This window comes from Tachypleus tridentatus, chromosome 2 (assembly GCF_004210375.1).
Source record: "Tachypleus tridentatus isolate NWPU-2018 chromosome 2, ASM421037v1, whole genome shotgun sequence".
Taxonomy (NCBI): Eukaryota; Metazoa; Arthropoda; class Merostomata; order Xiphosura; family Limulidae; genus Tachypleus; species Tachypleus tridentatus.
The window spans coordinates 6450364-6463875 of NC_134826.1; the positions used below are offsets into that span (position 1 = coordinate 6450364).

A 13512-nucleotide genomic window follows, 5' to 3' on the forward strand; every position below is an offset into this window, starting at 1 on the left:
CCAGTAGGTGTGTTTCAGTAATAAGTACATTGTTCTTCTAACCAGTAGGTGTGTTTCAGTAATAAGTACATTGTTCTTCTATCCAGTAGGTGTGTTTCAGTAATAAGTATAGTGTTCTTCTAACTAGTAGGTGTGTTTCAGTAATAAGTACATTGTTCTTCTAACCAGTAGGTGTGTTTCAGTAATAAGTACATTTTTCTTCTAACCAGTAGGTGTGTTTCAGTAATAAGTACATTGTTCTTTTAACCAGTAGGTGTGTTTCAGTAATAAGTACATTGTTCTTTTAACCAGTAGGTGTGTTTCAGTAATAAGTACAGTGTTCTTATAACTAGTAGGTGTGTTTCAGTAATAAGTACAGTGTTCTTCTAACCAGTAGGTGTGTTTCAGTAATAAGTACATTGTTCTTCTAACCAGTAGGTGTGTTTCAGTAATAAGTACATTGTTCTTCTAACTAGTAGGTGTGTTTCAGTAATAAGTACATTGTTCTTCTAACCAGTAGGTGTGTTTCAGTAATAAGTACATTGTTCTTCATTGTTCTTCTAACCAGTAGGTGTGTTTCAGTAATAAGTACATTGTTATTCTAACTAGTAGGTGTGTTTCAGTAATAAGTACATTGTTCTTCTAACCAGTAGGTGTGTTTCAGTAATAAGTACATTGTTCTTCTAACTAGTAGGTGTGTTTCAGTAATAAGTACATTGTTCTTCTAACCAGTAGGTGTGTTTCAGTAATAAGTACATTGTTCTTCTAATCAGTAGGTGTGTTTCAGTAATAAGTACATTGTTCTTCTAATCAGTAGGTGTGTTTCAGTAATAAGTACAGTGTTCTTCTAACCAGTAGGTGTGTTTCAGTAATAAGTACATTGTTCTTCTAACCAGTAGGTGTGTTTCAGTAATAAGTACATTGTTCTTCTAACCAGGAGGTGTGTTTCAGTAATAAGTACATTGTTCTTCTAACCAGTAGGTGTGTTTCAGTAATAAGTACATTGTTCTTCTAACCAGTAGGTGTGTTTCAGTAATAAGTACATTGTTCTTCTAACCAGTAGGTGTGTTTCAGTAATAAGTACATTGTTCTTTTAACCAGTAGGTGTGTTTCAGTAATAAGTACAGTGTTCTTCTAACCAGTAGGTGTGTTTCAGTAATAAGTACATTGTTCTTCTAACCAGTAGGTGTGTTTCAGTAATAAGTACATTGTTCTTCATTGTTCTTCTAACCAGTAGGTGTGTTTCAGTAATAAGTACATTGTTATTCTAACTAGTAGGTGTGTTTCAGTAATAAGTACATTGTTCTTCTAACCAGTAGGTGTGTTTCAGTAATAAGTACATTGTTCTTCTAACTAGTAGGTGTGTTTCAGTAATAAGTACATTGTTCTTCTAACCAGTAGGTGTGTTTCAGTAATAAGTACATTGTTCTTCTAATCAGTAGGTGTGTTTCAGTAATAAGTACATTGTTCTTCTAATCAGTAGGTGTGTTTCAGTAATAAGTACAGTGTTCTTCTAACCAGTAGGTGTGTTTCAGTAATAAGTACATTGTTCTTCTAACCAGTAGGTGTGTTTCAGTAATAAGTACATTGTTCTTCTAACGAGTAGGTGTGTTTCAGTAATAAGTACATTGTTCTTCTAACTAGTAGGTGTGTTTCAGTAATAAGTACATTGTTTTTCTAACCAGTAGGTGTGTTTCAGTAATAAGTACAGTGTTCTTCTAACTAGTAGGTGTGTTTCAGTAATAAGTACAGTGTTCTTCTCACCAGTAGGTGTTTCAGTAATAAGCACAGTGTTCTTCTAACCAGTAGGTGTGTTTCAGTAATAAGTACATTGTTCTTCTAACCAGTAGGTGTGTTTCAGTAATAAGTACAGTGTTCTTCTCACCAGTAGGTGTTTCAGTAATAAGCACAGTGTTCTTCTAACCAGTAGGTGTGTTTCAGTAATAAGTACATTGTTCTTCTAACCAGTAGGTGTGTTTCAGTAATAAGTACAGTGTTCTTCTAACTAGTACGTGTGTTTCAGTAATAAGTACATTGTTCTTCTAACCAGTAGGTGTGTTTCAGTAAGAAGTACATTGTTCTTCTAACCAGTAGGTGCGTTTCAGTAATAAGTACATTGTTCTTCTAACCAGTAGGTGCGTTTCAGTAATAAGTACATTGTTCTTCTAACCTGTAGGTGTGTTTCAGTAATAAGTACATTGTTCTTCTAACTTGTAGGTGTGTTTCAGTAATAAGTACAGTGTTCTTCTAACTAGTAGGTGTGTTTCAGTAATAAGTAGTGTTCTTCTAACCAGTAGGTGTGTTTCAGTAATAAGTACATTGTTCTTCTAACCAGTAGGTGTGTTTCAGTAATAAGTACAGTGTTCTTCTAACCAGTAGGTGTGTTTCAGTAATAAGTACAGTGTTCTTCTAACCAGTAGGTGTGTTTCAGTAATAAGTACAGTGTTCTTCTAACCAGTAGGTGTGTTTCAGTAATAAGTACAGTGTTCTTCTAACCAGTAGGTGTGTTTCAGTAATAAGTACAGTGTTCTTCTAACCAGTAGGTGTGTTTCAGTAATAAGTACAGTGTTCTTCTAACCAGTAGGTGTGTTTCAGTAATAAGTACAGTGTTCTTCTAACCAGTAGGTGTGTTTCAGTAATAAGTACAGTGTTCTTCTAACCAGTAGGTGTGTTTCAGTAATAAGTACATTGTTCTTCTAACCAGTAGGTGTGTTTCAGTGATAAGTACATTGTTCTTCTAACTAGTAGGTGTGTTTTAGTAATAAGTACATTGTTCTTCTAACCAGTAGGTGTGTTTCAGTAATAAGTACATTGTTCTTCTAACCAGTAGGTGTGTTTCAGTAATAAGTACATTGTTCTTCTAACCAGTAGGTGTGTTTCAATAATAAGTACATTGTTCTTCTAACCAGTAGGTGTGTTTCAATAATAAGTACATTGTTCTTCTAACCAGTAGGTGTGTTTCAGTAATAAGTACATTGTTCTTCTAACCAGTAGGTGTGTTTCAGTAATAAGTACATTGTTCTTCTAACCAGTAGGTGTGTTTCAGTAATAAGTACATTGTTCTTCTAACCAGTAGGTGTGTTTCAGTAATAAGTACATTGTTCTTCTAACCAGTAGGTGTGTTTCAGTAATAAGTACATTGTTCTTCTAACCAGTAGGTGTGTTTCAGTAATAAGTACATTGTTCTTCTAACCAGTTGGTGTGTTTCAGTAATAAGTACATTGTTCTTCTAACCAGTAGGTGTGTTTCAGTAATAAGTACATTGTTCTTCTAACCAGTAGGTGTGTTTCAGTAATAAGTACATTGTTCTTCTAACCAGTAGGTGTGTTTCAGTAATAAGTACATTGTTCTTCTAACCAGTAGGTGTATTTCAGTAATAAGTACATTGTTCTTCTAACCAGTAGGTGTGTTTCAGTAATAAGTGCATTGTTCTTCTAACCAGTAGGTGTGTTTCAGTAATAAGTACATTGTTCTTGTAACCAGTAGGTGTGTTTCAGTAATAAGTACAGTGTTCTTCTCACCAGTAGGTGTTTCAGTAATAAGCACAGTGTTCTTCTAACCAGTTGGTGTGTTTCAGTAATAAGTACATTGTTCTTCTAACCAGTAGGTGTGTTTCAGTAATAAGTACATTGTTCTTCTAACCAGTAGGTGTGTTTCAGTAATAAGTACATTGTTCTTCTAACCAGTAGGTGTGTTTCAGTAATAAGTACATTGTTCTTCTAACCAGTAGGTGTGTTTCAGTAATAAGTACATTGTTCTTCTAACCAGTAGGTGTGTTTCAGTAATAAGTACATTGTTCTTCTAACCAGTAGGTGTGTTTCAGTAATAAGTACATTGTTCTTGTAACCAGTAGGTGTGTTTCAGTAATAAGTACAGTGTTCTTCTCACCAGTAGGTGTTTCAGTAATAAGCACAGTGTTCTTCTAACCAGTAGGTGTGTTTCAGTAATAAGTACATTGTTCTTCTAACCAGTATGTGTGTTTCAGTAATAAGTACAGTGTTCTTCTAACTAGTACGTGTGTTTCAGTAATAAGTACAGTGTTCTTCTAACCAGTAGGTGTGTTTCAGTAATAAGTACATTGTTCTTCTAACCAGTAGGTGCGTTTCAGTAATAAGTACATTGTTCTTCTAACCAGTAGGTGCGTTTCAGTAATAAGTACATTGTTCTTCTAACCTGTAGGTGTGTTTCAGTAATAAGTACAGTGTTCTTCTAACCATTAGGTGTGTTTCAGTAATAAGTACAGTGTTCTTCTAACCAGTAGGTGTGTTTCAGTAATAAGTACAGTGTTCTTCTAACCAGTAGGTGTGTTTCAGTAATAAGTACAGTGTTCTTCTAACCAGTAGGTGTGTTTCAGTAATAAGTACAGTGTTCTTCTAACCAGTAGGTGTGTTTCAGTAATAAGTACAGTGTTCTTCTAACCAGTAGGTGTGTTTCAGTAATAAGTACAGTGTTCTTCTAACCAGTAGGTGTGTTTCAGTAATAAGTACAGTGTTCTTCTAACCAGTAGGTGTGTTTCAGTAATAAGTACATTGTTCTTCTAACCAGTAGGTGTGTTTCAGTGATAAGTACATTGTTCTTATAACTAGTAGGTGTGTTTTAGTAATAAGTACATTGTTCTTCTAACCAGTAGGTGTGTTTCAGTAATAAGTACATTGTTCTTCTAACCAGTAGGTGTGTTTCAGTAATAAGTACATTGTTCTTCTAACCAGTAGGTGTGTTTCAGTAATAAGTACATTGTTCTTCTAACCAGTAGGTGTGTTTCAGTAATAAGTACATTGTTCTTCTAACCAGTAGGTGTGTTTCAGTAATAAGTACATTGTTCTTCTAACCAGTAGGTGTGTTTCAGTAATAAGTACATTGTTCTTCTAACCAGTAGGTGTGTTTCAGTAATAAGTACATTGTTCTTCTAACCAGTAGGTGTGTTTCAGTAATAAGTACATTGTTCTTCTAACCAGTAGGTGTGTTTCAGTAATAAGTACATTGTTCTTCTAACCAGTAGGTGTGTTTCAGTAATAAGTACATTGTTCTTCTAACCAGTAGGTGTGTTTCAGTAATAAGTACATTGTTCTTCTAACCAGTAGGTGTGTTTCAGTAATAAGTACATTGTTCTTCTAACCAGTAGGTGTGTTTCAGTAATAAGTACATTGTTCTTCTAACCAGTAGGTGTGTTTCAGTAATAAGTACATTGTTCTTCTAACCAGTAGGTGTGTTTCAGTAATAAGTACATTGTTCTTCTAACCAGTAGGTGTGTTTCAGTAATAAGTACATTGTTCTTCTAACCAGTAGGTGTGTTTCAGTAATAAGTGCATTGTTCTTCTAACCAGTAGGTGTGTTTCAGTAATAAGTGCATTGTTCTTCTAACCAGTAGGTGTGTTTCAGTAATAAGTACAGTGTTCTTCTAACCAGTAGGTGTGTTTCAGTGATAAGTACATTGTTCTTCTAACCAGTAGGTGTGTTTCAGTAATAAGTACAGTGTTCTTCTAACCAGTAGGTGTGTTTCAGTAATAAGTACAGTGTTCTTCTAACCAGTAGGTGTGTTTCAGTAATAAGTACATTGTTCTTCTAACCAGTAGGTGTATTTCACTAATAAGTACATTGTTCTTCTAACCAGTAGGTGTGTTTCAGTAATAAGTACATTGTTCTTCTAACCAGTAGGTGTGTTTCAGTAATAAGTACAGTGTTCTTCTAACCAGTAGGTGTGTTTCAGTGATAAGTACATTGTTCTTCTAACTAGTAGGTGTGTTTTAGTAATAAGTACATTGTTCTTCTGACTAGTAGGTGTGTTTTAGTAATAAGTACATTGTTCTTCTCAGTTAGTATTTCAACATCATGTATTTGCCTTATCGATACAATATGCTTCAGGTGAAGAAAGGTGTTAAATAAGATAAGTGTATCGTGCTATTCTGTCTATACGTAGCACATCTATCAGACTTGTATGTTTGAAAGATAACCCTGTAGTTATTAGAAATAAAGTGTAGCATTATGTGCCACATGTTTTGTTTTTAATACCTGTTACAGTTTATAGATACATTGAGATTGCATTCACTAATGGGTGTTACCTTTATATTGTTGCACACTTTCAAAATGTTTTTAAAATGTAATGTTGCTAATGTTTTATAATGAAATGTTTTGTTGCATATTTATGAAAGACTGGTCCTGTATCTGTATATGTTTATTTTACTACTCTGTTCAATTTATTACCTTAAAAGATTTGTTATTGAAGGCCTGTTTTATTAAACTACCATCACAATTTCATTTATGTGTTAAAATTAAACTGGTCTCAAGTTTACACATTTCACATTCTTTAAGCACTTACAGAAACAGTGATTATATAAAAATACCTGTTTTAAACTATTATCTAGAGGGACAAATTTTATCAGATGCATATTAATAATCGTAAGCTTTATCAAAGAAAACCTGAATGTGTCGTGTGTTTCAAAACTATTTCTATTTTGTAAATATAAATGTTGATTAGTGAGTCAGTCACAGTAAAATATGTTAAGAGGGACTGAAGGGACCACAACTCTGCATGTTCAACTGGATAACTATTTATAGTATTCACTTTATTAAATCTCAGAGTTGTTGTCTTCTGAAAGAATGAAATGTGGATTTTATGAATTCCAAAAAAAACATGTATTTTGAATGTTTATTGTTTGTATTTGAATAAATTAGCTTTGTTGGAGGCAAATGAAACTGTGGTAAGTTTATATTGAAGTGTCTGTGTAGAAGTGGTTATATAATTTTTATTTCTTAATCTGTTGGTTAGTATTTCTGTTACTAAACGAACTTGTTTCTTTTCACAGAGAAGTAAGGATGAACACTTTACATATTTTGGCTCTGGTTTTTCCATTAGTGTTAGCACTGGAAGATGGCCCTAATGTCTGTAGAAAAGAAGAACCGTATGTTTGTCTTATTTTCATGTATTGTAACTTTGACAGAATGGTATGATAGGATATATGTTCAGTGAAAACTATTGTTTAGGAATCTTTATTTTTATTGCAATTTTTATCATTAAATTCTTATGTATTTGAAAAAAAACATGACAAAAAATTAAAGTGAAGTAAGGAATAACTTGTTTTATATCATATTTTGTAAAATAAAAATGTGTGTAATCTTCAAATGGAACTTAAACTGTAACAGCCAGCAATATTAAAAATAATTCCTATTATGACTAGCTGGAGATTGCAGGTTTAAAGGATCAACTCCCAGGTTATAATACTTAATTGGTGAATCATAAATCATTTTTTCAAGAGGAAGGCATGGTAGAAAAATAAGTTGTTTTTTTTCACAGCAGTCTTGCCCAGGTGATTAAGGCACTTGTCTCGTAATCTGATGGTTGCAGGTTTAAATCCCCATCACACCAAACATGCTTGCCCTTTCAGCCGTGGGAGCATTATAATGTGATGGTCAATCCCACTATTCTTTGGTAAAAGAGTAGCCCAAGAGTTGGCAATGGGTGGTGATGACTTGCTGTCTTCCATCTAGTCTTACATTGCAAAATTAGGGACGAATAGCACAGATAGCCCTCGAGTGGCTTTGAGAGAAATTCAAACCAAACCACAATGGTCTTAAAAGTATGAATTGTTAACAGACCAGTCATGCCAGAGATAGAAGATATCACACAGTGTGGCATTGTGGTGTAGTTGGAAACTACTTCGTGCCTACTGCATGTTATTTGTTTAAATTTTGCACAGAGTACGTTCATATATTTTACATGTGTTGAAGCAGAAAACATGGTTTTAAAATGTGTATTTCCTTTTTTTCTATATATCTTAGTGATCACCACCTTTCAAGGGACCCTTAAACAAAATGTAGTTTATGTAGCAACATTTTAAGTGATGGATGTGTAACAAACTACTGTCTTAGGATATGTCTGTTTGATTTTGTATTCCAAAATGTAGTGATATCTGAATTTGTTATAGGGTTACCAACACAGTAAGAGTGTCTTACAGTAAACCTTACCAAATTCGTACGTTTACATGGTGTCTCGCTTTTCCTCCACGCTGTTCAAAATACAGGTATGTTTACAATATTTCTCAATATGAAGTTACGTTACTGCCATTTTACTGTATAAAGTGCAACCATTTAACTTTTAGTACCACTAGTCTGTAGCAATGCTACAAGTTCACTTTTAGTACCACTAGTCTGTAGCAATGCTAAAACTTCACTTTTAGTACCACTAGTCTATAGCAATGTTACAACTTCACTTTTAGTACCACTAGTCTGCAGCAATGCTACAACTTCACTTTTAGTAATACTAGTCTATAGCAATGCTAGAACTTCACTTTTTGTACCACTAGTCTGTAGCAATGCTACAACTTTACTTTAGTACCACTGGTCTGTAGCAATGCTACAACTTCGCTTTTAGTACCACTAGTGTGTAGCAATGCTGAAACTTCACTTTTAGTACCACTAGTTTATAGCAATGCTAAAATTTCACTTTTAGTACCACTAGTTTATAGCAATGCTAAAACTTCGCTTTTAGTACCACTGGTCTGTAGCAATGCTACAACTTCACTTTAGTACCACTGGTCTGTAGCAATGCTACAACTTCGCTTTAGTACCACTGGTCTGTAGCAGTGCTGCAACTTCGCTTTAGTGCCACTGGTCTGTAGCAATGCTGGCTTCGCTTTAGTGCCACTGGTCTGTAGCAATGCTAAGGCTTCGCTTTTAGTGCCACTGGTCTGTAGCAATGCTGGAACTTCACTTTTGGTGCCACTGGTCTGTAGCAATGCTGCAACTTTGCTTTAGTGCCACTGCTCTGTAGCAATGCTGCAACTTCGCTTTTGGTACCACTGGTCTATAGCAATGCTACTGGCTTCGCTTTTAGTGCCACTGGTGTGTAGCAATGCTGAAACTTCACTTTTAGTGCCACTGGTGTGTAGCAATGCTAAGGCTTCGCTTTTAGTGCCACTGGTCTATATAGCAATGCTAAAGGCTTCACTTTTGGTGCCACTGGTCTATAGCAATGCTAAAACTTCGCTTTTGGTGCCACTGGTCTGTAGCGATGCTAAAACTTCACTTTGGTGCCACTGGCCTATAGCAATGTTACAACTTCACTTTTGGTGCCACTGGTCTGTAGCAATGCTACAACTTTGCTTTTAGTAATACTAGTCTATAGCAATGCTGGAACTTCACTTTTAGTGCCACTGGTCTGTAGCAATGCTACAACTTCGCTTTTTGTACCACTGGTCTGTAGCAATGCTACTGGCTTTGCGCTTTAGTGCCACTGGTCTGTAGCAATGCTGGAACTTCGCTTTTAGTGCCACTGGTCTGTAGCAATGCTACAACTTCGCTTTTAGTGCCACTGGTCTGTAGCAATGCTGAAACTTCGCTTTTGGTGCCACTAGTGTGTAGCTGATGCTGAAACTTCACTTTGGTGCCACTGGTGTGTAGCAATGCTAAAGGCTTCGCTTTTGGTGCCACTGGTCTATAGCAATGCTAAAACTTCGCTTTAGTACCACTGGTCTATAATGATGCTAAACTTCACTTTAGTGCCACTGGTCTATAGCAATGCTAAAGGCTTCGCTTTTAGTGCCACTGGTCTATAGCGATGCTAAAAGGCTTCGCTTTTAGTGCCACTGGCCTATAATGATGTTACAACTTCACTTTTAGTGCCACTGGTCTGTAGCAATGCTACAGGCTTCGCTTTTATACCACTGGTCTGTAGCAATGCTACAACTTCACTTTAGTACCACTGGTCTGTAGCAATGCTACTGGCTTCGCTTTTAGTGCCACTGGTCTGTAGCAATGCTACAACTTTGCTTTTAGTACCACTGGTCTGTAGCAATGCTGCAACTTCGCTTTTAGTACCACTGGTCTGTAGCAATGCTACTGGCTTCGCTTTTGGTGCCACTGGTGTGTGGCAGCAATGCTGGAACTTCACTTTTAGTGCCACTGGTGTGTAGCAATGCTGAACTTCGCTTTTGGTGCCACTGGTGTGTAGCAATGCTGAAACTTCGCTTTAGTATCGCTGGTCTAGTAATGATGCTAAGGCTTCACTTTTGGTGCCACTGGTCTATAGCAATGCTAAAACTTCGCTTTTAGTGCCACTGGTCTATAATGATGCTAAGGCTTCACTTTTAGTGCCACTGGTCTGTAGCAATGCTAAAGGCTTCACTTTTGGTGCCACTGGCCTATAGCGATGTTACAACTTCGCTTTTGGTGCCACTGGTCTGTAGCAATGCTACAACTTCACTTTGGTGCCACTGGTCTGTAGCAATGCTACAGCTTCGCTTTAGTACCACTGGTCTGTAGGATGCTGCAACTTCGCTTTGGTACCGCTGGTCTGTAGCAATGCTACAACTTGACTTTAGTGCCACTGGTCTGTAGCAATGCTGGAACTTGACTTTTGGTGCCACTGGTCTGTAGCAATGCTACAACTTCGCTTTAGTGCCACTGGTCTGTAGCAATGCTACAACTTCACTTTTTAGTGCCACTGGTCTGTAGCAATGCTACAACTTCACTTTTAGTGCCACTGGTCGGTGTAGCAATGCTGAAACTTCGCTTTTGGTGCCACTGGTCTATAGCAATGCTAAGGCTTCGCTTTTAGTGCCACTGGTCTATAGCAATGCTAAAACTTCACTTTTGGTGCCACTGGTCTGTAGCAATGCTAAAAGGCTTCACTTTTGGTGCCACTGGCCTGTAGCAATGTTACAAGCTTCGCTTTTAGTGCCACTGGTCTGTAGCAATGCTACAACTTTGCTTTTAGTGCCACTGGTCTGTAGCAATGCTGCAACTTCGCTTTTGGTGCCACTGGTCTATAGCAATGCTACAACTTCACTTTTGGTGCCACTGGTGTGTAGCAATGCTGAAACTTCGCTTTTAGTGCCACTGGTGTTGTAGCAATGCTGGAACTTCGCTTTTGGTGCCACTGGTGTGTGGCAATGCTGAAACTTCGCTTTTGGTATCGCTGGTCTATAGCAATGCTAAAGGCTTCGCTTTAGTGCCACTGGTCTGTAAGCAATGCTAAGGCTTCGCTTTTAGTGCCACTGGTCTGTAGCAATGCTAAAACTTCACTTTTGGTGCCACTGGTCTGTAGCAATGCTAAAGGCTTCGCTTTTAGTGCCACTGGCCTATAGCAATGTTACAACTTCGCTTTTAGTGCCACTGGTCTGTAGCAATGCTACTGGCTTCACTTTAGTACCACTGGTCTGTAGCAATGCTACTGGCTTCGCTTTAGTACCACTGGTCTGTGGGAATGCTACAACTTCACTTTTAGTGCCACTGGTCTGTAGCAATGCTACAACTTGACTTTTAGTGCCACTGGTCTGTAGCAATGCTACAACTTTGCTTTTAGTGCCACTGGTCTGTAGCAATGCTGCAACTTCGCTTTTGGTGCCACTGGTCTGTAGCAATGCTACAACTTCGCTTTTGGTGCCACTGGTGTGTAGCAATGCTGAAGCTTCACTTTAGGTGCCACTGGTCTGTAGCAATGCTAAAACTTCACTTTTAGTACCACTGGTCTATAGCAATGCTAAAGGCTTCACTTTTGGTGCCACTGGTCTATAGCAATGCTAAAGGCTTCGCTTTTGGTGCCACTGGCCTATAGCAATGTTACAGCTTCGCTTTTGGTGCCACTGGTCTGTAGCAATGCTGCAACTTCGCTTTAGTGCCACTGGTCTGTAGCAATGCTACAACTTCGCTTTAGTACCACTGGTCTGTAGCAATGCTACAACTTCACTTTTAGTACCACTGGTCTGTAGCAATGCTACAACTTCACTTTAGTACCACTAGTCTGTAGCAATGCTACAACTTGACTTTAGTACCACTGGTCTGTAGCAATGCTAGAACTTGACTTTTAGTACCACTGGTCTGTAGCAATGCTACAACTTCACTTTAGTACCACTAGTCTGTAGCAATGCTACAACTTCACTTTTAGTACCACTAGTCTGTAGCAATGCTAGAACTTAACTTTCAGTTCCACTAGTTAGAAACATTTAACTGCTAGTTGTACTAGCTAGTTGATGAGTGACATTGAATAGTTTGTTTCCCTCTGTCACTTCTAAAATGGGGACAACTAGTATATTAATCTTGAAATCACATGGAACAAAAATCAGTAAACAAGAAGAACTTTGTATACCGTGAAATGTATTAATTTATTTGTACAGTAATATTATGTTGAATTTTGTTATAAGTATGTTTTATTATTGTGATAGTTTTAATTAATGGCTAATTATAAAAATTACAACATTATGGTAAGTTAGAGAAGTATTAATTCAATGTAATTTTTTTATTCAACAACTTGCAAAGTTTTCTATAACATCACTGATGTATTAGAAATGAGTACCTCGACTGAAATCATTCTGCATGTTTAATTACTGGCTAATGTAACTTTGTGAGTGAATCTAATTTGAGATATTTACAGACACATGATGGTCATTGTTTTCTATGTCATCTAACTATATAGTAACATGATATCAGTTTTAAAATTATTAATTTTATTTTTAGTAGCTTTTATTGATGTGTAAAGTGTGTATTTTTTTGTACCAAGATATCATTAATTTCAGTTTATGCTGAGATGTAAAGTTGTTGTCATAATCTTAGCAGTCTTCAATTCCACAAAAGATTGTTTAGAGCCGGGAGTGTTCTACCAATAATATTTTGTTAAGTTTGTTGCATATGTTTTTGTTTGACACACAAAATATTGTAGAGCAGGGTTGGATCCTTGACTTTTTTGTTGTTGAAGAGGGTGTTGTTCTACCAGGTCACAAAACTTGTAGAAACAAATGTATTTTCTTTATTAGATCTAAGGGTAACTTTGTTTGGTAGTCCATCAGAAACTACCCAACAGGATCGACACCTATTTGAGATGTTTTTGTGCAGTATATATGTGAAATATTTAGTGACGTTTTTCGTTTCTAGGGTTGGCTACACCAAAGGCTATAAACTAGAAACAAAGGTGACAACAAAAACAGTGAATGTTTGCTGTAAAGGATACATTCTTAGTGGTGATGACGATAAATGTCTTCGTAAGTGATGTTTTTAGCCCTCATTTTGGCAAAAAGTTAATTGAGTTAAAGTTTGTTTGCTAGTAGAAAGCTTGTAATGTTAACAGTTCAGGATAATTTATTTTTCTAGACAGAAACAACGTATAACTGTTATGTGATGTAAGGTTAAGTTTGTCTTATTGTTTGTTTCATGATTTTCACAATTACTTTATAAAACAATGGAAGATGAGAAGTGCATTGTAGTTGTCATACATTTATTGCAGGGAGGGAATAAATAAATGTATTAGAGAGAAGGAGAAATGATCGTTGAATAAACTTACAGTATTAGCAGTATGTATGTGTTAACTTACAGTATTAGCAGTATGTATGTGTTAACTTACAGTATTAGCAGTATGTATGTGTTAATAAATAGTTCTTATCTTTGTTTTTCAGCATATTGTCACAATCCTTGCATTCATGGAGTCTGTGTTTCACCTGAGAAATGTGATTGTCAGCCTGGGTGGGGTGGTGACACATGTAATATTTGTAAGTTGTCAGAGTATTCAAGTTTCTAGAATTAATTATCTACTTGAGTATAACACAT

At 36.4% G+C, this 13512-nt stretch overlaps 1 pseudogene across 1 annotated transcript in view; it reads left to right on the forward strand.

Annotated features, from left to right (window-relative positions):
• Positions 1-13512, forward strand: part of LOC143237453 (uncharacterized) — a 62436-nt pseudogene that overhangs the window by 27346 nt on the left and 21578 nt on the right. Inside the window, exons 3-6 of the transcript XR_013020074.1 lie at positions 6783-6878; positions 7902-7997; positions 12844-12950; positions 13362-13454. The product of XR_013020074.1 is annotated as an uncharacterized LOC143237453 (transcript). The remainder of the gene's footprint in view (positions 1-6782; positions 6879-7901; positions 7998-12843; positions 12951-13361; positions 13455-13512) is intronic.